Source organism: Oryctolagus cuniculus, chromosome 13 (assembly GCF_964237555.1).
Source record: "Oryctolagus cuniculus chromosome 13, mOryCun1.1, whole genome shotgun sequence".
Taxonomy (NCBI): Eukaryota; Metazoa; Chordata; class Mammalia; order Lagomorpha; family Leporidae; genus Oryctolagus; species Oryctolagus cuniculus.
This window is the reverse complement of record NC_091444.1, coordinates 9,359,201-9,379,396: the sequence shown is the minus strand read 5'-3', so window position 1 is coordinate 9,379,396 and position 20,196 is coordinate 9,359,201. Positions and strand designations below refer to the sequence as shown.

Here is a 20,196-nt window from a genome sequence, read left to right as displayed (position 1 = left end):
AGAAGTTGGAAAACCACTGAAGATTTAAAAATTGTGAATAGCCATGTTGATGTCTGAAACTGGTTTTGTGAGTGTAATGGATTGTAGTGTGCTTGACAGTGGAATCAGGGAGACCAGAGGAGTCCAGGTGAGGGATTGTTGGAGGGTGATCATAGAGTTGGAGGGAAGGTGGTAGATGTTAGGGATTTTGGAAGAAGAACTATCGGAACTGTTATGCACTGGTTCTGGAAGGTGAGAGAAATAAAGTGAGTTAAGTGATTTGATTGCAAGGAAGATGAGGTGGGGGGAAGTTTTCACAGAATTCACAGAGAAGCTAAAAAGTTCCAGAGAGTTCCAGAGAGTGTGAACTAAGGAAAGAATATAGCCCCAGAGGAGAGATTGAAGGATACAACCATTGAGGACACACAGGCTGTGAAAGAGGAGTTTGCATCAAGGAAATCACAGGAGTGGGAATGTGTTTATAAAAAACAACAGAGTGGATAATTCAGTGTTAAAAAGCTAGGGAGGTTAAGAGACCCAAAGATTGAAAAGTGCTGTTAGAGTTTTTAACCAAAAGTCATTAATGACCTTGGTGAGAGTTTTAGTGGGGCAGGGAGGACAGAAACAAGGAAGAGAAGAAAACAAGTAGAAGTGGCACCCAGGAAAAAGTGAGGCTACTTGTGGAGAGCTACTTGTCATCTGTCTCTCCCCACTCCCTCCCTCTCCTTCTTCCTCTGTCCATCCTTCAACTTTTTCTTGCCTTGTGAAAGCTGCTGACAGATACACTAGAGACAGAGACAAGACTCTGCCATTTAGCCCTTCTGGCCTGCATATTTCTAGAGGGCATCATTACAATAAAGCCTGCAGTGTGGGTGACATATTCTGAAGTTAGCCAACGATAATCCTGGACAGAGGTTGAAGACACAGGAGAAAGCAAGAATAATCAGGTTCCTGAGAAAGAAGGAGGGGCTAGAATCCAGAATGTGGTGCTGCCGTTTTGGAGAAATGGGAATACAGAAGTTACTGTTCTTTTGTTGTTGGAAGAGGTGGTGAAAGCATAGGCATCAATTCAAGCACATTTGTAGATCTGAAGAAAAAAAATTACGGGAGGTGTGATCTGATGGATTTCACTTTCTGTGTAGATCTCCCCTGTACGGGAAGATGACCAAGGAGAAGGAATTTAGATGAGATCGGGCACGTTCAGGATGGTATGGCTGTAGACAGGAGAAGGAATTTAAATGTACTCATGTCCACAGGAAGGAACCAAGTGGAAGAGGAGTGGATTCTTTTGATCGAAAGTGTAGATTCAAAGTAGCTTCAGCAAAAGGAAAAGAGCTTACTGTAGAGTTATGTTTGAGTGTGCAGTTAGATTTTAATTACTTTAAATGTAAGGCTAAAGGTATTGGACTCCATTTTGTCGACAGTAGTAGTTCACTGAAGTCTTTCCATAGCAATATGATGAAAATAAAACCCTGTTTCTAGAAAGATAAATCTGACTGAAGGTGATTAACACTGAAATAATTGAGACTAAGAAAACCATGACACTGACTGGCAGTCTATAACTGATCCTGTATGTAGTTGGGTCCTGAAGTACATTTAATGGAGTTGAAGTTTCAGTATTATCTTCTGTGTGATCAGAAAGGCTCTCTGCTTAGATTGTAAGTAGGAGGGTGACAAAGAACTTCTTTCCTTCATCTCACATTATCAGTGTAATTAGTCATCCCTGTCTTCTGCCACTTGATTTCTCCCTACTCTCTGCTTTAAGCAATAGTTTTTGTATCCTACTTTCTCCTCACTTCATCTACTGGGACCAGGAGTGCAGATTTTGTGTGACTCAGATGTATGTCTATCTATAGGTTATTTTTTTTTTTTTGACAGGCAGAGTGGACAGTGAGAGAGAGACAGAGAGAAAGGTCTTCCTTTTGCCGTTGGTTCACCCTCCAATGGCCGCTGCGGCCAGTGCACCGCGCTGATCCGATGGCAGGAGCCAGGTACTTCTCCTGGCCTCCCATGGGGTGCAGGGCCCAAGAACTTGGGTCATCCTCCACTGCACTCCCTGGCCACAGCAGAGAGCTGGACTGGAAGAGGGGCAACCAGGACAGAATCCGGCACCCCGACCGGGACTAGAACCCGGTGTGCCGGCACCGCAAGGTGGAGGATTAGCCTAGTGAGCCGCAGCGCCGGCCTATCTATAGGTTATTATAGTTTTAATTTTAAAAAGAGTTGTTTGGCAAAAGCAGAACAGCCTCAGGGTGCAGCACTTGTGGGAGTCAGAAGCACTGAGAAGGTCATTTTCAGATGCACTGAGTTCAGAGGAGTCCCAGCACTGTGAAAGCTAATGGAGTATACACAAATGGTTCTGGGCTCTGAAGACAGACAGACTTAGGCTTTTGAGTTTAGTCTCTTGCTCACTGTGTGATCTGAGGCATATTAACTCAACTCTGATTCCCACTTGTCTTTTCTCTGAAATGGAACTGTTAAGATTAGAAAAATGTGTACATGCCAAAACTTACAGTTTATCTGATCTTCCTTCAACTTCTTGCAGTCTTTCACTAAGGAAATATTTCCCAAACTTTTTTATAGATATAGAAAATACTTTCTGCCACACATTCTTTCCTCTTTTTAAATTTCAGTGCAGCTTCTATGTTTTTTGTTGTTCATGTGTTACATTAGTGATTGGGTTTCATAATTAGCTGAGTCTGCTACAGGGCTTCAGACACATCTGGGCGAGTCAAAGGGATCACACAAACAAGACTAGTGTCTGAAAATACTAACTGATAGAATAAAAAAGGGAGAGAATGATCCAACATGGGAAGTGGGATACACAGCAGACTCATAGAATGGCAGATGTCCTAAATAGCACTCTGGCCTCAGAATCAGCCCTTAAGGCATTTGGATCTGGCTAAAGAGCCCATGAGAGTATTTCAGGCATGGAAAGCCAAGACACTCTGGCAAAACAAACAAACAAACAAACACAAACCTAAATGAAAGATCTCTGAGTAAGATCCCAGTAGAAAGAACGGGCCATCAAAGAAGGAGGTACCTTTCTCTGAAGGGAGGAGAGAACTTCCACTTTGACTATGACCTTATCTAAATAAGATGGAAGTCAACGAACTCAAGAGGCTTCCATAGCCTTGGAAACTGATGACTAGAGCCTAGGGAGATTGATGCAAGAGTGTCAATTTGCTAAGTCAACAACAGGAGTCACTGTGTACTTACTTCTCATGTGGGATCTCTGTCCTTAATGTATTGTCCAATGTGAATTAATGCTATAACTAGTACTGAAATAGTATTTTACACTTTATGTTCTGTGTGGGTGCAAACTGATGAAATCTTTACTTAATATATACTAAATCGATCTTCTGTATATAAAGATAATTGAAAATAAATCTTGATGTGAATGGAAGGGGAGAGGTAGTGGGAGATGGGAGGGTTGTGGGTGGGAGGGAAGTTATGGGGGAGGAAAAGCCATTATAATCCATAAACTGTACTTTGGAAATTACATCTACTAAATAAAAGTTTTTTTTAAAAAGAAAATAACTACAAAACCAAAAAAAATAATGTTATTAATCTTTCCTGATCTATCTAATCCTGTAAGGGTATAAAGTTGCCTGAAATGCTATATTCAAATGTTATTTCATAAACCCAAAAAAGTAGTTGCTTAGTATTCTAAGTCACCATTCACAAATTTATTAAGTAATGAGGCACAAATAGAATATACTATAATAAAGGTAACAACAATTACACAAAATATTTAGTGATGGAAGTATGTAAAGGTGTACCGCGTATAGAATAAATAGACTATAAGAGTTGTGTTTTTGAAATTATCTGGTTTTCCAGTCCTTTAAAATATAGGACTTGTTGGATACTGTCCCAGGAACTGGCGTCCTGCTTCCAGGCCACTGCCCAGTGCCCAATACCCTGCCCCCTGTCTCCTGAGATTGCTTAGCCTTAATTTCTGCCCACATACCTGCCTTCCTATGTAGTTACTGCTGGCTTCACATCACATGGGTCACCACTTTGCTGGAACATCACAGAATACTCCTTGTGTCTCCATACCGTCTTCTATACTGAAACAGAGATAAATTCACAAATATTTAGCCCAGCTTTTGTTAAAAAGGTCATATTGACTTCCTGAGTTTAACATCTCTTCCAACCATAACACTAGCAAAACTATAGGAAAGGAATATGCAAGGTTTAGGCATGAAGTAGGAAAAGGGTTAAACAAGGAGAAAGAAAAGGACCCAATATTTATAAATAACTTTGGAATATGGAAAGCATATGAAATCAAAATTTTCTTATCTCTAAAATGGCAGAGAAAAGATAGCCTTTGTAATTTCATCTGAAAAAAATGAAGAAAACATCATTTGTAATCTGAAGACATAATTTCCAAAGTAACTAGTGCTTTAAAATTAAATGTTTGCAATCCTGTATTCGGGAGTGGATGGATATTATTAAATAAGTTATTAAATTTATCATTAAATAAATCATTTAATGATAAGATTAAACAATTCAACTCCATTTCCAATTTTTATACCAGAATATAGAGTGGCAAAGTGAAACGTCTCACCATCTCACATTTGAGAACTATGGCATTGTGGTGCAGCACATTAAGCTGCCTCTTGTAATACTGGTGTTCCATATCAGAGTGCTGGTTCAAATCCAGTCTACTCTGCTCCCATTCCAGCTTCCTATTAATGTACCTGGGACGGCAACAAAAGATGCTCCAAGTACTTGTGCCTCTGCCATCCATGTGGAAAACCAAGTTGGAGTTCCTGGATTCTGGCTTTGGCCTGACCCTACCCTGGCTGTTGAGGCCATCTGGGGAGTTAGCCAGCAGATGAAAGACATCTGTGTATGTTGTATCTTTCTGTCTGTCTTTCTCTGTCACTCTGCCTTTCAAAATAAATAGATCTTTTAAAAAAGTACAATTCTTTAGGGATAAGGACTTGATGAAAACATGTTGTTGATAAAATTTGTTACTTGAATCCAACTAAAGACAATTTTGGTTTATTGTACCCTTCAAATTAGAGTGTAAGTATTCAATTACTGATACAAATAAAAACTAACCTCAAATAGTCCATAGAACTACAATTGTATATTGGCAAAAAGAAAGAGTTCCCAGTGAAAGAATGACCTAAACTCATGAATATCATCAGTTGTGGCTTTCATTATGTTGTGGATAAACCCGCCAAGCTTCAGATCAACAATCTCCATTTTTTTTCTCATGTTAGTGGTTTGAGATGTGGAAACATTCCTTTGAGCTAAGAATAAAATAATAACAAAACCAAAAAAATGATTTTTATGTGCTTCCTAGAGAATGCATATTTGGCAAGAATTTCTATAAATACCCTGCCTTAACTTTTAAGTGAATAATTTTTCCAATTCATAAGTGCTGGATATGGTTATCCCTACTTTGACTTATTATCCTCCTTGTCTAGATTTTATGAATTTCATGAGACTGTTATAAAATTCCTATATTATCTTATTTGTACTTTCTGTTGCTTTTAAGAAATTATATTTTCTTAACATTACACATTAATTTGCTAATCTTTTTCAATACCCTCTTAGTAAAAACTGGCATGCACTTTCACCACTTAAACATAGAGTATTTCAAACATGTTTATTTCTTTGTAATGATTTTGGCTCTGATGTTTTCTCTTGATAATCATTTAAAAGAAAGAATACTTTTCATTGATGGACTTAGAGTACTTATAAATAGAGAGTTAGTAATGAATTGAATATATGTTAAGCCAGAAGTAGATTCAAGCTTCTTCTAACATTTAAATAAAATCTTAAATTGATATTAAAATAAATAATTTTTCTTAAATCAGACCTTTTAACATATTCACATACTTTTATACGCAATCAGTAAATTCTTTGTTTATATATAATATCTACATTTAAATGTTTCATTATTTTATGATATCCAAATTAGACAAAATGTAGAAAAATATGGAGAAATTTACATTTTGATAAGATTTTGTTTGCCATAGCATGCTAAATTTGTGCCCTTTCAAAAGCAAGCAACTGATATATTAGGTATAATATGAAGGGATGAAGAAATTTTCGTAAAATCAAGATTAATGTTACTTCAGATAAACCTTACAACAATCTACATGAGGAATTAGTAGAAATAATAAATGGATGGAATTAATCATTTAATAATCCATGATTTTTGAAGCAATTCTGAAATTCTGATTTTATAATATATCTTTAAATATATACACACATACCCACACACACAAAAAAAACCCACATAACATGAAAGCCCATACCTTACTCAAAAACTGAAATATTTTCTCTGCTGCCCAACATAGAAAACATTTATTTACAAGGTGATTTTAAGTTTCAGGTATAGAAAGCCTAGGCTAGGGAAAGAATATGGGCTTACCAGTTGTCTTTTCCTTAGAAGATACCCTGCCAACACTCCTAGCAGTCCTGCTGTTAAAAAAAAAAAAAAAATACCACCCACAAGTTGCTTACATCAAGCCAACACATATTTATCAACTATTTTACGGAAGCCCATACTTACAAATACATCACATTGCATAGTCCACAATGCTATATTTTATTTTCTCTTTGTGATGATCCCTTTGAAACCAAGATTCTGAAGTTTCATAAGACATCCACCATTTTATTTTTCCAGATATGCAAGGACTTTACCTGTGATTAACTTCCGTGGAACTCTGGTCTTGATATGAATGTTCTGTTTTTACATACACATATCTATGCAAAGAGAGGTTTAGTTGAATATGGAAAGTAGTACTGTAGGAGAGCAGTGCATTGCTGATAGGAGGTTTTATCTAACACTATCAGACCCTCTGAAGTGATCAGATGAGCAGAAACCATAGCTTCTTGAAAACTTCATTATAACAGTTTTTTTTTTTTTTTCAGAATAATTTGGCTTTTCTAGTTTTAGAAAATGTATAGCCTGGGGTAAAATCCTTTTTTACAAGGTAAGACTGAATGCAAGTAAGTAGGCCACCACTATAAGTACTTGCTACCAAACTGTTGAGAATTATTAAAAGTGAACTGTTTGGAATAGTCACAGTGAGTGTGGAACAACTGAAGACTCAAAATAGTCACTTCTCCAGCTACACTTCCCTAGTTCCTTCGGCAAGTCTTCTAGGGCAAGTTTTGGACTCTGTAGCCCAGAGTTCCTGGTTTTGTTCCTTCTGGATTGCTGTCCACTAGAAAAAAAAATCTACCTTTGGCTTCTGATTTCTATGAATGCTAGACATAATGGCAATACAGGTGAGAAACACAAAACTGAGCACCAGGCACTGTTGCCAGCACAAAATGCATTTAAATAGGTACCAATTTTGTCTGCATTTATTCAAATGACTTGCTTTACAGATGCCTTTCATTATGATCATGCTCCTGCCATTCAGTAAAGTTTAGTCACTACCTGCCCATAGTCTTAGCTTCCTCTTGGCAGCTGCTCTAAATCTGTTTTCTTGGTCCCCCAGGAAGTCGGAGATGCTCTCAGTTCTGGGTCTCCAGCTTGTAATTGAGAAGCGAGAGTGATCCTATTTAGTTTCTGTTTTTTTCCTGAGCACCTCATGCATCATTCTGTCTTTCCTGACTAGATTTCAGGACACCAATTAGAATCTTACTGTTTTCTCTGATGTATATAAGGCAACACTATCAAAGCTAGGCAAGTTGTTCTTTTCCTTGAAAAAAAAAGGGACTGCTGTCGATTTGTCTAATCTAGACAGAGAGGCCTCTTAGGTTTCTGTACACTGAGACTGTGTAACCTCTGAGAACTAGGCTGATGTTGCATACCTTTGAATCAGGTTTGCATCACCTTCTCTCAGTTGGCCAGATGCTTCCACCGAGGGCTGCCTTGTTATCTTCTTGGCTTGGGCTCCTTGGACCACACAGGTAGCGAAAGTTTAAATGATAAACTCAGGAAAGCACAAGCCTGCTATTATGCCAAAGTAAACATATTTCTGTGTCACCAATCTTTGCTGGTGACTGGTTTGTCCTATACACATATTCTCTGAAGATGTATTGGCTCAGCCTTCTATCTAGTTTTCTGGGTTGTAGAAGATTCATATTCCAGGTAATGAAGTTAGAAAATGCTGAATACAGATGTGCTTTAGTGCTAGTTTATTACTCTGGGTAAGGTTTGCCTCTGTTTTTCCCTTGAGAATTTCTCTTACTTTTTTCCAAGCTTAATTATGTATTAAAATGGGAATATTTTTTTCCAGCATTTGTAAGTGTCTGATACAGAGAAGATTTTTCAAGATATATCAATTCCATATTTTCATTTATACATGACATATCAAAGACACTGGAACTTCGTCCTTCCTTGTTATCATGGAGGGAAAGAACCATTATTTGCTTCTTTACGTGAGGAATGCCTTGAGCATACAAGGCACACTATTGTGTAGTTGCAAAGCTGAGGCCTGATTTCTTATTACCAAATATACTTGCTGTTCCTATTCTGTATATAAGCCAGGTGCAAAGTGTATGAATTTTCTGCTATGGAATGGCAGAACAAACTTGTGCCACATCTCCTGTTTTGTTTTTTCTATCAGAGATAAAAATAGCTTTTCTGCAAATAACTCCTGAAAATCTTGTTGAATTCATCTTGAAAGAGATCTGTCCCGAGGGCAGTGGTGAATGGTGGTGAATGCCCCTATCCTACCCATTCATGGAGCCCGGGTGATGGCCAGTGACTCAGGGAAGCAGATTTTCCATAGTGACGCAGACACAGGGGTAGTTTGAGGAGAAATAAGTACCTCCATGAGTGGGCAGGTGAAACATAAAGTAGTACAGACACTGTGATTAATTTGCCAGGCTTCTTCCTTTTTTTCCTTAAAGAGCCTCCTACAGGCTTCCACCGTGTATGTGGCCATTGCACAGAGACTGGTGTACTAGACACTCGATAAATGTTTGAGGAATGAATGCATATATTCCTTTCCTAAGAGGATTCATCCAAAAAAGAAACTACCAGTAATGTTCTTTCAAGCCAGTTTTCACTTACATAAAAACTGTGCAATGGAGTTTGGGAAGAAGGATTATACGTGTAAATTTTCTTGTATCTTATACTTTCTGAGAGATAGTCCTGCCTCTCTGCTATAACCTTTTGAAGATCTATAATTAGTGTAGAAGTTAATGAGATATATCTAGAAATGCTAAGTTTTGTAAGTATAATTTACACAAGTATGTATTTTCCTGAGGCATGCAAATCTGAACAATGGAGTCCTTGTGACTCTTCAAATAAGGAACTGGAATGAAAGACAAAGAGAACGTTTGTGGTTTGTGTTTAGTTTGAAAATAACATAATAAAACTGTGTGTTAAAACCTCTTGGAGGACATGCTATGCAAATAAAATTGCATAAAACAAGTTTAGTTTTTAGGAAGGGTGAATAATTTTTGAAAATTTGTGATCTCAGAAGCTTCAGAAAGCTACTTTGATGTTTTCCTTCATAAAAACAAAACATGATTTTTTTTCCTCTGAAGTTTGAATATTTGGGATATTTAATATCTTTAAAACTAATGTATTAAATACTTTTCTCACATATAGGAAATGTATCCATAAAACATTTTTTCCATGAAAAAAATTAATTTTGTTCAAAGAAAATTATATTCAAACGAAAATAAGAAGTGGTTGCTGCTCTAGGAGGTAGAATCCTGGAGGCTTATAACCATGTAAGGGATTCTTTTCTTTCTCTCTCTCTCTTTTTTTTTAAAAAAAGATTTTATTTATCTATTTGAGAGGTGGAGTTACAGTCAGAGAGAGGGAGAGGCAGAGAGAGAGGTCTTCGATTTGCTTGCTCACTCCCTAAATGTTGCAACGGCTGGAGCTAGGTAGATCTGAAGCCAGGAGCCTGAACCTTCTGGGTCTCCCACATGGGTGCAGGGGCCAAGCACTTGGGCCATTTTCCAGTGCTTTCCCAGGCCATTAGCAGAGAGCTGGATTGGAAGAGGAGCAGCAGGGACACAAACTGGTGCCTGTATGGGATGCTGATGCCACAGGCAGAGAAGCCTCTGTGGCCAACTATGCTGCAGTGCCAGCCTCCATGTGAGGGATTCTGAGTGTGCAGCAGAGGCCAGGAAAGACTGAGTGATTTTTATAAATGAAGCTGATCAAAAGGGCAGAATGGGAAGTAGAAAAAGGGGGTGCCTGAGACAGAGGATGGCTTTGTTTGAAAAGAAAAATTTCAGGGCATTAATCACAAACATCTATTTTCCCCAAACATATTTTTGTTTACTATAGAAAATAATATCTAAAAAACATGAAACTTATTTAACTTTATTGAGACAGTCTAAATACAGTAACTTAGTGGAAATAGCATTCATTTTTCTAAGTCAATGGTTATTTATTCCATTGCACTGCTTTTCCAAGTGAATAGGCAGAAGGTAAAATAGAAATGTGAAATTCATATCAATTGTTTGCTTTCCTTATACCTTTGCTGAAGAGTTCTGTGAATGTGACTTTTACAATAAGGGAGACATTTTTAAATATTTAAATAAACATTTAAATATTGGTTGTTTGTGTGGGAAGTGGAAGGGCTTATAGTAGCAACTGCTTCCATAACCTCATTTTAAACTAGAAGTTCTATCATGGAAATTTAGAATTTAAAGGATGCTTAATAATGTAGTTCAAAGGAAAGAGAAAGTAATCTCTTGTGTGTTGCCCTGCATCTCCCCAGTAGTTGTAGGGATAAAGCTGAACCTAGTTCTCCTTAATTTGAGTTCTGTACACTCTTTTTTTTTTTTATTTTTAAGATTTATTTATTTTTTTGAAAGGCAGAGCCACAGAGAGGCAGAGGCAGAGAGAGAGGTCTTCCCTCCACTGGTTCACTCCCCAGATGCCTGCAATGGCCTGAGCCGTGCCGATCTGAAGCAAAGAACCAGGAGCGTCTTCTGGGTCTCCCACGCAGGTACAGGGGCCCAGGGACCTGGACCATCTTCCACTGCTTTCTCAGGCCACAGAAGAGAGCTGAATCGGATGAATCGGAAGTGGAGCAGTTGGGACTCGAACCAGAGCCTTTTGGGAAGCCAGCATTGCAGGCAGTGGCTTCACCCACCACGCCGCAGTGCCTGCCCCAAGTTATACATACTCTACTCTGTTAATTCCATTTCTGGTTTACTTCTGGTGGGAAATCAGAATCATATATCTTACATTCTCAATTCAATTTAGACCATAGGCTAGCGTCTTTAGGCACACGTTTTTATGTTTGTACTATTTTTTTTCTGCACCACAAAGTCATGTGACCCAGATGCTGTGGTTGCATAAATTCTGTCTCATTCTTCATCAATTATATTCATTATAATTTATTAATTCCATATTGAGACTGTAGTCTTCATTTGAGTGTTATTAACATGGTTTCTATTGAGTTTAATGAATGGAATGTTATGCTTCTAAATCTTATTTATCTGCTTCAAATAAGGCAATTTGGGTATCATTATTAAAAGGAACACATATATGCTGGCCAGTTTCAGAATATAAGTAAATATATGACAGAAATACAGGTTAAGAGATGATTATTATTACTGATGATAATAATTTATTGACGTTTGGTCTATGCCAGTCTTTTAGGAACATGACATAAAGCAAAATGCACATGATTTAATAACAGAGTAAAAATAAAAACCAAAACTTTTTTTTAAGATTTATGTATTTATTTTGAAAGTTGGTGTTATACAGAGAGGGGAAGAGACAGAAAGAGAGGTCTTCTATCTACTGATTCACTCTCCAGATGGCTGGCAACCACCAACTTTGGGCCAGGAAAAAACCTGGAGTTTGGGTGTCCCACATAGGTGGCAGGGACCTGAGTAGTTATGCCATCTTTTGCTGCTTTTCCCAGGCCATTAGCAGGGAGCTGGATCAGAAGTTGAGCAGCCGAGACATGAACCGATGCTCATATGGGATGCTAGCATTAGAGGTGATGGCTTTACCCACTGTGCTATACCACTGGCCCCACACCTAAGCTTTTCTATTCTAGCAGCTCCAAACAAAAGTTACATCTGATAATATAAATAATAATATACTTAGTAATCTATTTCTTATGATTTTTATTTTCTGCCAAAGGCCAGAGTTGTTTAGTAGGATGAATGATACAATCTGTAGATTGGAAACTAAATTGCTTAAGTGAAGTGGTTAGAAATACCCTGGAGAATCAAGCATGCCTGAGAAAGGAGGTTAAAAAACCATTATGAAACAGTGGTAATTAAGGAATATTCCCCTTAGGTCTGTTTTAAGTCAAGCAGTGTTCCAAGGGGACCATGTGGCTTTATTTTTAGATTGCCATTTATTGATTCAGGCTGCAGCTAATTGTCAGAGCTGTTCTTACCCAACAGATGTATTGTTGATTCTAGATAATGAAAAATTACATGTTTTGTCTGTCATCCTGGAGAAGAGAAACTGGTTACTCTGCTGAAGAGACTTTGTCCAGGGTTGAGCCTATTCTGCACTGCTACATGCAAGGTCATTTGATAGATACTGTGAATCACACTGTCCACATGCTAAGCGTTTCCCCTGGTCGATTAGTGATGGATTAGTCAGTAAAAATGCAGCAGAGATTTCAGAGCCCGTACTTGAATAGGAGTGTCGGGACTTGACAGCTTCCCAGGTAACACATGGTACAGCTACCCCAGGGGGTTAACCAGTTGACAGCTTGGTCTCTGTGGGATTAAGATAGGAAACTAGAAAATTTCAGTAGCCCAAATATAAGCTTGTGGAGCCTGGAGATTGGGGAGAAATCATTGAAGGTTACTGCAGGGAGAGAAGAAGCTTCATAGTTGACGGAGACAACTAGAGAATACAGTTTTAGAGGTGTTTAGAGCTCAGAAATGAGACAATTGTCTAATTTCATGTGCATGTGACATGCTGGCATCCCATATGAATGCTGGTTGAAGTCCCAGCTGCTCTACTTCCCATCTGCTAGTGCGCCCTGGAAGGCCCCAGAAGATGGCTTGAGTGCTTGGACCCCTGGCACCTGTGTGGGAGAACTGAATGGAGTTCTGGGCTCCTGGCTTTGTTGCGACCATTCGGGCAGTGAATCAGTGGATGGAAGATTTCTCTCTCTCTCTCTCTCTCTCTCTTTCTGTCTATATATATATGTACAATATATATATATAAATATATATATCCCTCCCTCCCTCCCTCTCTCTCCCTTTCTCTCCCTCCCCCTCCCCCTCTTTTTGTCTCTCCCTCTGTCTGTAACTGTGCCTTTCAGATAAATAAATCTTTAAATAATTTTTTTTTCACAAAGGACCCTCATTTTCATTTTGCATTGGACTCCATAGATTATTTAACTAGCTTTGGAAGAGGATGTAAGAGACCAGGAGGTAGATACCAGTAGGCATATTTTGTGTACATTTCAATTCTCTATTACAAAGTTTAGTAGAGGGGCCGGTGCTGTGGTGCTGTGGTGTAGTAGGGTTAATCTTCCGCCTGCGGCGTTAGCATCCCATATGGGCGTCAGTTCTAGTCCCAGCTGCTCCTCTTCCAATTCAGCTCTCTGCTATGGCCTGGGAAAGCAGTGGAAGATGGCCCAGGTGCTTGGGCCCCAGCACCCACGTGGGATACTGGGAAGAAGCTCCTGGCTCCCGGCTTCGAATCAGCTCAGCTACAGCCATTGCGGCCATTTGGGGAGTGAACTAATGGAAGGAAGACCTTTCTCTCTGTCTCTTCCTCTCACTGTCTGTAACTCTACCCCTCAAATAGATAAGTAAAAAACGTTAAAAAACCACAAAGTGTGGGGAGCAGGGCCTGTCTCCCGCAACATGGTGAAATAAGTACTGAGACTACCGAGACTAGACTAGACCACTGAGACTATTAAGACTAACTCTATGCATCTGATCTCCCATCATATGGCGCTGAGAGAGAGTAAACAAATCTTACACAGCTGCTTTGTTAATTAGCTGATTCCTGACCCAACCCCTTAAAAGGGGGGAGAGAGACAACATGCGCGGCCTGCCCCCCTGAGAGAGTCAGTTGGAGAGCTCGCCGGTGCCACTCCTCCGCGAAGGACCGGTGTCGTTCCTCCACGAGTGGGGGAGTGACAACAAAGTTTAGTAGAAAAGCATTTTTTAAAAGTTTTATTTAATTTATTTTAAAGGCAGAGTTAGAGAAAGGGGTAGACAGAGACATCTCTATCCACTGGTTCACTCTCCAAATGGATGCAATGGCCAGGGCTGGGCCAGACCAAAGTCAGGAGCCAGGAACTTCTTCCGGGTCTCCCGCATGGATGCAGAGGCCCAAACACTTGGGCCATCCTCTGCTGCATTTCTAGGTGCATTAGCAGGGAGCTAGATACTAAGTGAAGCAACCGGGGCTAGAACCAAAATCCGTATGGGATGCCGGCCCTGCAGGCAACAGCTTAAGCAGCTGCACTGCAGTGCCAGCTCCTAGAGGATAAGCATTTGAGTAATACTCCTAACATGGCTGTGTAACATGTGAGAAGGGCATTTGACTGTGAAGTTGTAGTGAGTGGCGAGGCGGTGATGGTGTTGCTGACAGTGATGTTCCTAGGTGGAGTGAAGCACAGTGCAGAATGTCACATGGTGGGAATGGTAGTGTGGGAGAAGTGGAGCCAGGTCTGGGGGCTCAGATGTGCAGCAGGGAGATATGTAACAGTGGTCATCACAGAGGCTGAGACAGTTGTGGTTGATCTAATTAGGAGATTGTTGACTAAATAGAATTTAGAGAATTACATTGTCCTTGACATACTAGTGCTGAAGGGCAAGTCACTTGACTTTCAGTATTTCAGATTACTTATCAGAGTAACTTGTCATACTAGCTGCCTTAAGACAACCAACAGTTTTAATGTGATAGAATCTGTCAAGTGCTCTGGGCCTCTGAGAGAGAGATTATTTTATCGGTTGGTACAGTATCCTATTCCTTTCAACAGGAAGAAATAAGTTTGAGGTCTAGTAGAGTTGCCATTGAGAATGTGGTTTGAAGAAGTTTAGCAGTTCAAACCTGGTTGGCAGTTCTCTAGGTAGACAGAGCATACACAATACTTGCTCTCCTTACCAAGCTCTAGTGTATTATTTCCTTAGGAGTATATTTCATCACAGAATTAAGTAGGGAGGCATGTACATTTGATCTCTCAGGTAGTGTAGATGGACCCTGTTTAATCTGGAGGATTCCTACAGATACTAGACTGTGAGCTGTCTAGGCAGTACAAATAGTTTAGACTGACTGTCAATTTTCAAATAAGATTGTGAGAGAGAGCATAGTCAATGTCCCATGTCTCCCAGCCAACTATGTAGAGCCATGTTGGTGACCACATCTATTAACTGCTGGTTCAGCTTTTCCCTTATATGACACATGTCTTCTAGGCAGTCATCTTTGTTATGAGTATATTTGAGTTCTGTTGTATTCTGTATTTGCAGATGTCTTCAAGGTAGTTATTAACTATAGTAATGATAGCAGAAATAACTACCATTTAAACAAAGATCTTAAAGGTATTCATGGAAAATGTATATTAGGAAAAAACTATGCATGGATGTCATTTTTTTTTACACCAAAATAAATTTATTTCTTAATTCTGTTTTTCTGTGAACTTTCTGGAGACCCCTTGTCTGCAGTAGGCATGGTGATCTAGGAACATTACCTAATCCTTTCAACAACCTATTATCTGAAGATCCTGTTGTCTTTATTTTTCAGAAGAGGAAATTGTGACTCAATGTCACATGTCTCTTAATTAGATAGAACTCAGGACTTTAATTTCCCATCAGTTTTTGACGACTATTCATCTCTGAGCCAGCTCCACAGCATTTAGCAGAACTCTTCCATTTTCTGTTCACCGAGAAAGAACTATAGCACTAATGACAAGGGCTTTTATCTTTCAATATTCAGTCTTTGTGTGCCATCCTTATAAGCCTGATAATGACTGGTCCTATGCTGATATCAGAGATAATTTACAATTGTTATTTGGTATAGTGGTGAATATGCAGAGGAGCATGAACTAAAAGAAGACACTTTTCTTTGTGTTATTAATAATGATATTTAGTTCCATTATTTTTCCAGTTGATGACAAAAAAGACTTAATTTGCCTTTCATGATTAAATCTCTCAGTTGGAGAACAAAGTCACTCTCACAAAGGATCTCAGTTAGAGAAATGGGAAACAGTAAGTCCAGAGTGGGTGCCACTTTTATGGCAATGAGACGTATGTATATTTGACATCTGGAAGACATATCAAAGGATTTTGAGTGTAAGAAAAGAATATATTTGAAATCAACTTAAGCAGAGCTGACTAGAAAAGAGAGGACATCTAAGGGAAATAAGTGGTTTTTCTAGGTTACTTTTGCTCAACAAATTTAGATTTTGGGCTCAAGGGAAGCAAAGGTCAAAGCATGTATATTCACCTCTCTGCTGTGTGCGGAGAAGGGTTGAATTCAGGGAGTATAGTGGAACCAGGCTGGGGAAGGCACTGGAGGCTTGGGGAGCCTCCCCCCTAAAGCTCTTTGCAGATCTGTTCAGAGACAAAGGTCACAGATTCTGGACTTGAACTGAAAGCCCTGTGTCACTGCCATCACTCATGTGAAGCAGAGAAACATTTAGACTTCACTTACCTACATGTATGTTGTTTCCCTCTTATCATTTTTGGTCTGCTAAAATTGCTTTAACTAAAGTAAAGTGTAAAATAACACACAGGTTCCTATTTGACAAGTGAAGTACAGATTTTTCATCACTCCCCAGCGGCCACTTATAATGAAAAATTGGTCTTGTGAGCTTTGAAACTTTTCCATTCATATGTCTTTCATTATTTTGCCTTTTAAAATTAGCATGCTATTTTAGAAAAGAAAGAAAGCAGGGTTTAGAAGCACAAGGGCATCTGCTTTGCAGAAACTTCTAATCAGACCCTGACTCTTCCAACTGAGTTTTATTATTACCAAAAATAGGAAAATATGCAAATCCATGACACATGTATTGACTGGGTTTTTGCCTTCAGGCTCTTCTGTATGTCTAGAGGTTGGATATTGGAGTGTAGACTTGATTACTGTGATTACTGTTTCTCTATAAAACTGTGCTTGAGGATTCTAGCATGTGTGATGTCCAAGAAGGCATGATAATTGTGTTATGTGATTATAAAGTACCTGCTGCCTTGCATTGTACCCTGAGTACTGGACCATCGGATAGATTTCTTAATAATGACCATAATCCTTAGGACTTTCCAAGTCCCAAGTTTTAGAATTTAGACTGCAATCTGAAGATATTAGAAGAGTAGGAGTTTTTTGATTAATAGCTGATCCTCATTTGCGCCCTAAAAGAACTCTACTTACTTCTGCATTATTGTGTTTATCACAAGGCATTATATTTGCATGCTGAGCTATTTGACTCCTTCACTAGATCCTATGGTTTCTGAGAGCAGAGCCTGCATCTCTTTTGTTCATTACTGCATCACCAGAACCAATTACTGCAAGGCCCCACAGTGAACACTTGATAAGTATTTATTTAATTGAATTTGTACCTTTTTTAAAAAAATTATTTGACAGAGTTAGAGAGAGAGAGAGAGACAAAGAGAAAGGTCTTCCTTCCTTTGGTTCACCACCCAAATGGCTGCTACAGAGCCAGGAGCCAGGTGCTTTCTTCTGGTCTCCCAGGCGGGTGGAGGGGCCCAAGCACTTGGGCCATCCTCCACTGCCTTCCAGGACCACAGCAGAGAGCTGGACTGGAAAAGGAGCAATCGGGACTAGAACCCGGCGCCCATATGGGAAGCTGGCGCAGCAGGCGGAGCATTAACCAAGTGAGCCACGGTGCTGGCCCTGAATTTATACCTTTATTTATTTATTTTTTTAAATTTTTGACAGAGTAGACAGTGAGAGAGACAGAGAGAAAGGTCTTCCTTTGCCGTTGGTTCACCCTCCAATGGCCGCCGCGGCTGGCGCGCTGCGGCCGGCGCACCGCACTGATCCGAAGGCAGGAGCCAGGTGCTTCTCCTGGTCTCCCATGGGGTGCAGGGCCCAAGCACTTGGGCCATCCTCCTCTGCACTCCCGGGCCATAGCAGAAAGCTGTCCTGGAAGAGGGGCAACCGGGTCAGAATCCGGCGCCCCAACCGGGACTAGAACCTGGTGTGCCGGCGCCGCAAGGCGGAGGATTAGCCTATTGAGCCGTGGCGCCGGCCCCTGAATTTATACCTTTAATACAACTTTTTTGAGTACTTTTCATATGCCAAGCATTGAAAACAACACCTTAAATACATCTCCCCATATAATTCTCCAGGTAGCTACATGAAGTTGTTATTTGAATCTTCATATTAGAGATAAGCATTCTAAAACTTATGGTAAGCAGTGTGTATAGGTTCTGCAGTTGAGCTATGTAATTGGGAACTTGACCCTATGTGACTACAAAGTACATATCTTATTTACTATTGCACACTTCTTTGTATATCAGAAGGTAGACTGATGGAAATGTCATTCTAGAGGCTGATGGAAATTTTGAAGGATTAGAGATGAAGAAGTTTCTAGATATACTGGCAAAGGATATAGAGCCCCTTCAAAGTTGTTGTTGAGAAGATCTTAGATTTGTCACAACTATTTCTTGGTCCTTAGACAAATAAACCAGAAAAAGCTGATTTGTTCATTGTTTCTGCCATTTAAATTGATATTATACTTGGATATTGTAATTATAGGCAAGGATGTTGTAACCATTACTGTTTGATTCAGTCAACATTATTGAGTACTTTCTTATTTTGTGAATGACCTTGTGTAGAATTGGGGGTTGGGGCATAATGAAGAATACAAGATAATATAATAACCTCTTATTTTCAACAAACTTACTGTATAATGGGAAATAAAAGGGCAGTCAAATTACTATACAGCAAAAGCAAACATACTACATATAGTTAACATGGTATAATCTATAGAGGATATAAAGGAATAAGAAATACCTGGAAGAAATATACTATGGAAGGGGTAACATTGATAGGACTCTTAAAAATGGGCAGGGTATAAGTTTTGTGTGCTGAACACTTGAAGATTAATAAATACATGCTTTCTGCTCTAAAGAACAGCTAAAATCAATTGGTAGAAATGAGTACTAAGTCTGTTTGAATAGTGCACTAAAGAAAGCAACTAAGAGATCATTATGCTAGATAATACTGAAAAGGCAATGTAGGACTTGTGTTTCGATGGAGAAGCAATAAAGATTTCAAATGTGGGTGACCAGCAGTGCGTGAGCCTGGCGTTTTAGATTGTACTCATCTGGCCCTTAAAAGTTTGTTCCAAGAAAGAATCCAAAGGAGCTTTTAGAGATTCTTAGGAAACTACCTCAATTCATGTAAATTTTCGTTCTGCTACTTACTCTTCTTGGGGAGTCCTAATGCTTTCAGGACAGAATCCACGAGGTCTGAAAAGGGAAAGGATTCTTCCTAAACAGTGCAGTGGATTGTTGTAGTTCTCTCCAGAATTGGCAAAGAAGAAACAGGCAGCATTTGTGTTTGATTATATTGAAATCACGTCAGAGACTGAATAATTAAAACCATTCGAAAGGGAAGTTTGTTTTTCCTTTTTGCAGTGCATATAGGATTCTGGCACAGAAAACTTTTTGTAATTAAACTTTGCTTTGTTTACCATGTAATATATGTCACATTAAATAATTCTTTTTCAAATGGCAATATCCTGAATATAAATTTTAGGGGGTGCTGTCTGAATAATAGGCAATAACTCTCATTGAGGATCAACCAGCTTTTCCTTAGATGGACCTTGTGAAACATAATAAAGTAGCACACACAAACACTAGGAATGTTTCTATGGTGAGCATGGTTGGAGACACTCTTGGTAATATAAAGAAAATGGAATGTTAAAGATGTCGATTAGCTCTTGCATAATAACAGCTCATTGTATGGTGCTGTTTTTGCTTTTTCCTTGCATATTAACAGCTCTGTGTTGCTGGTTATGAAGACACAAAGAGTATAGATGTATATTTTTATTAATGATAATCAACAAATTATTGTTCCTAATGGTTTTCTTTTTTCAATAAAAATAAATGACAAGAAAAATACTGACATATTTGATTGTGAAACAGCTGTCTTTTTTTTTAAAGAGATTTATTTATTTATTAGAAAGGCAGAGAGGAAGAGACAGAGAGAAAGAGAGATATCTTCTGTCTGCTGGATTATTCCCCAAATGGCCACAGCAGCCAGTGCAGGGCCAGGAGTTTCTTTCTTTTTTTAAAGATTTATTTTATTTATTTGAAAGACAGTTACAGGGAGAGGTAGAGACAGAAAGGGGGGGGTCTTCCATC

General features: G+C 39.1%; 1 long non-coding RNA gene across 2 annotated transcripts in view; it reads left to right on the top strand.

The window, feature by feature from the left end:
* LOC108178230 (uncharacterized) overlaps positions 1 to 20,196 on the top strand; it is a 194,473-nt gene that overhangs the window by 30,882 nt on the left and 143,395 nt on the right. The window lies entirely within an intron of this gene.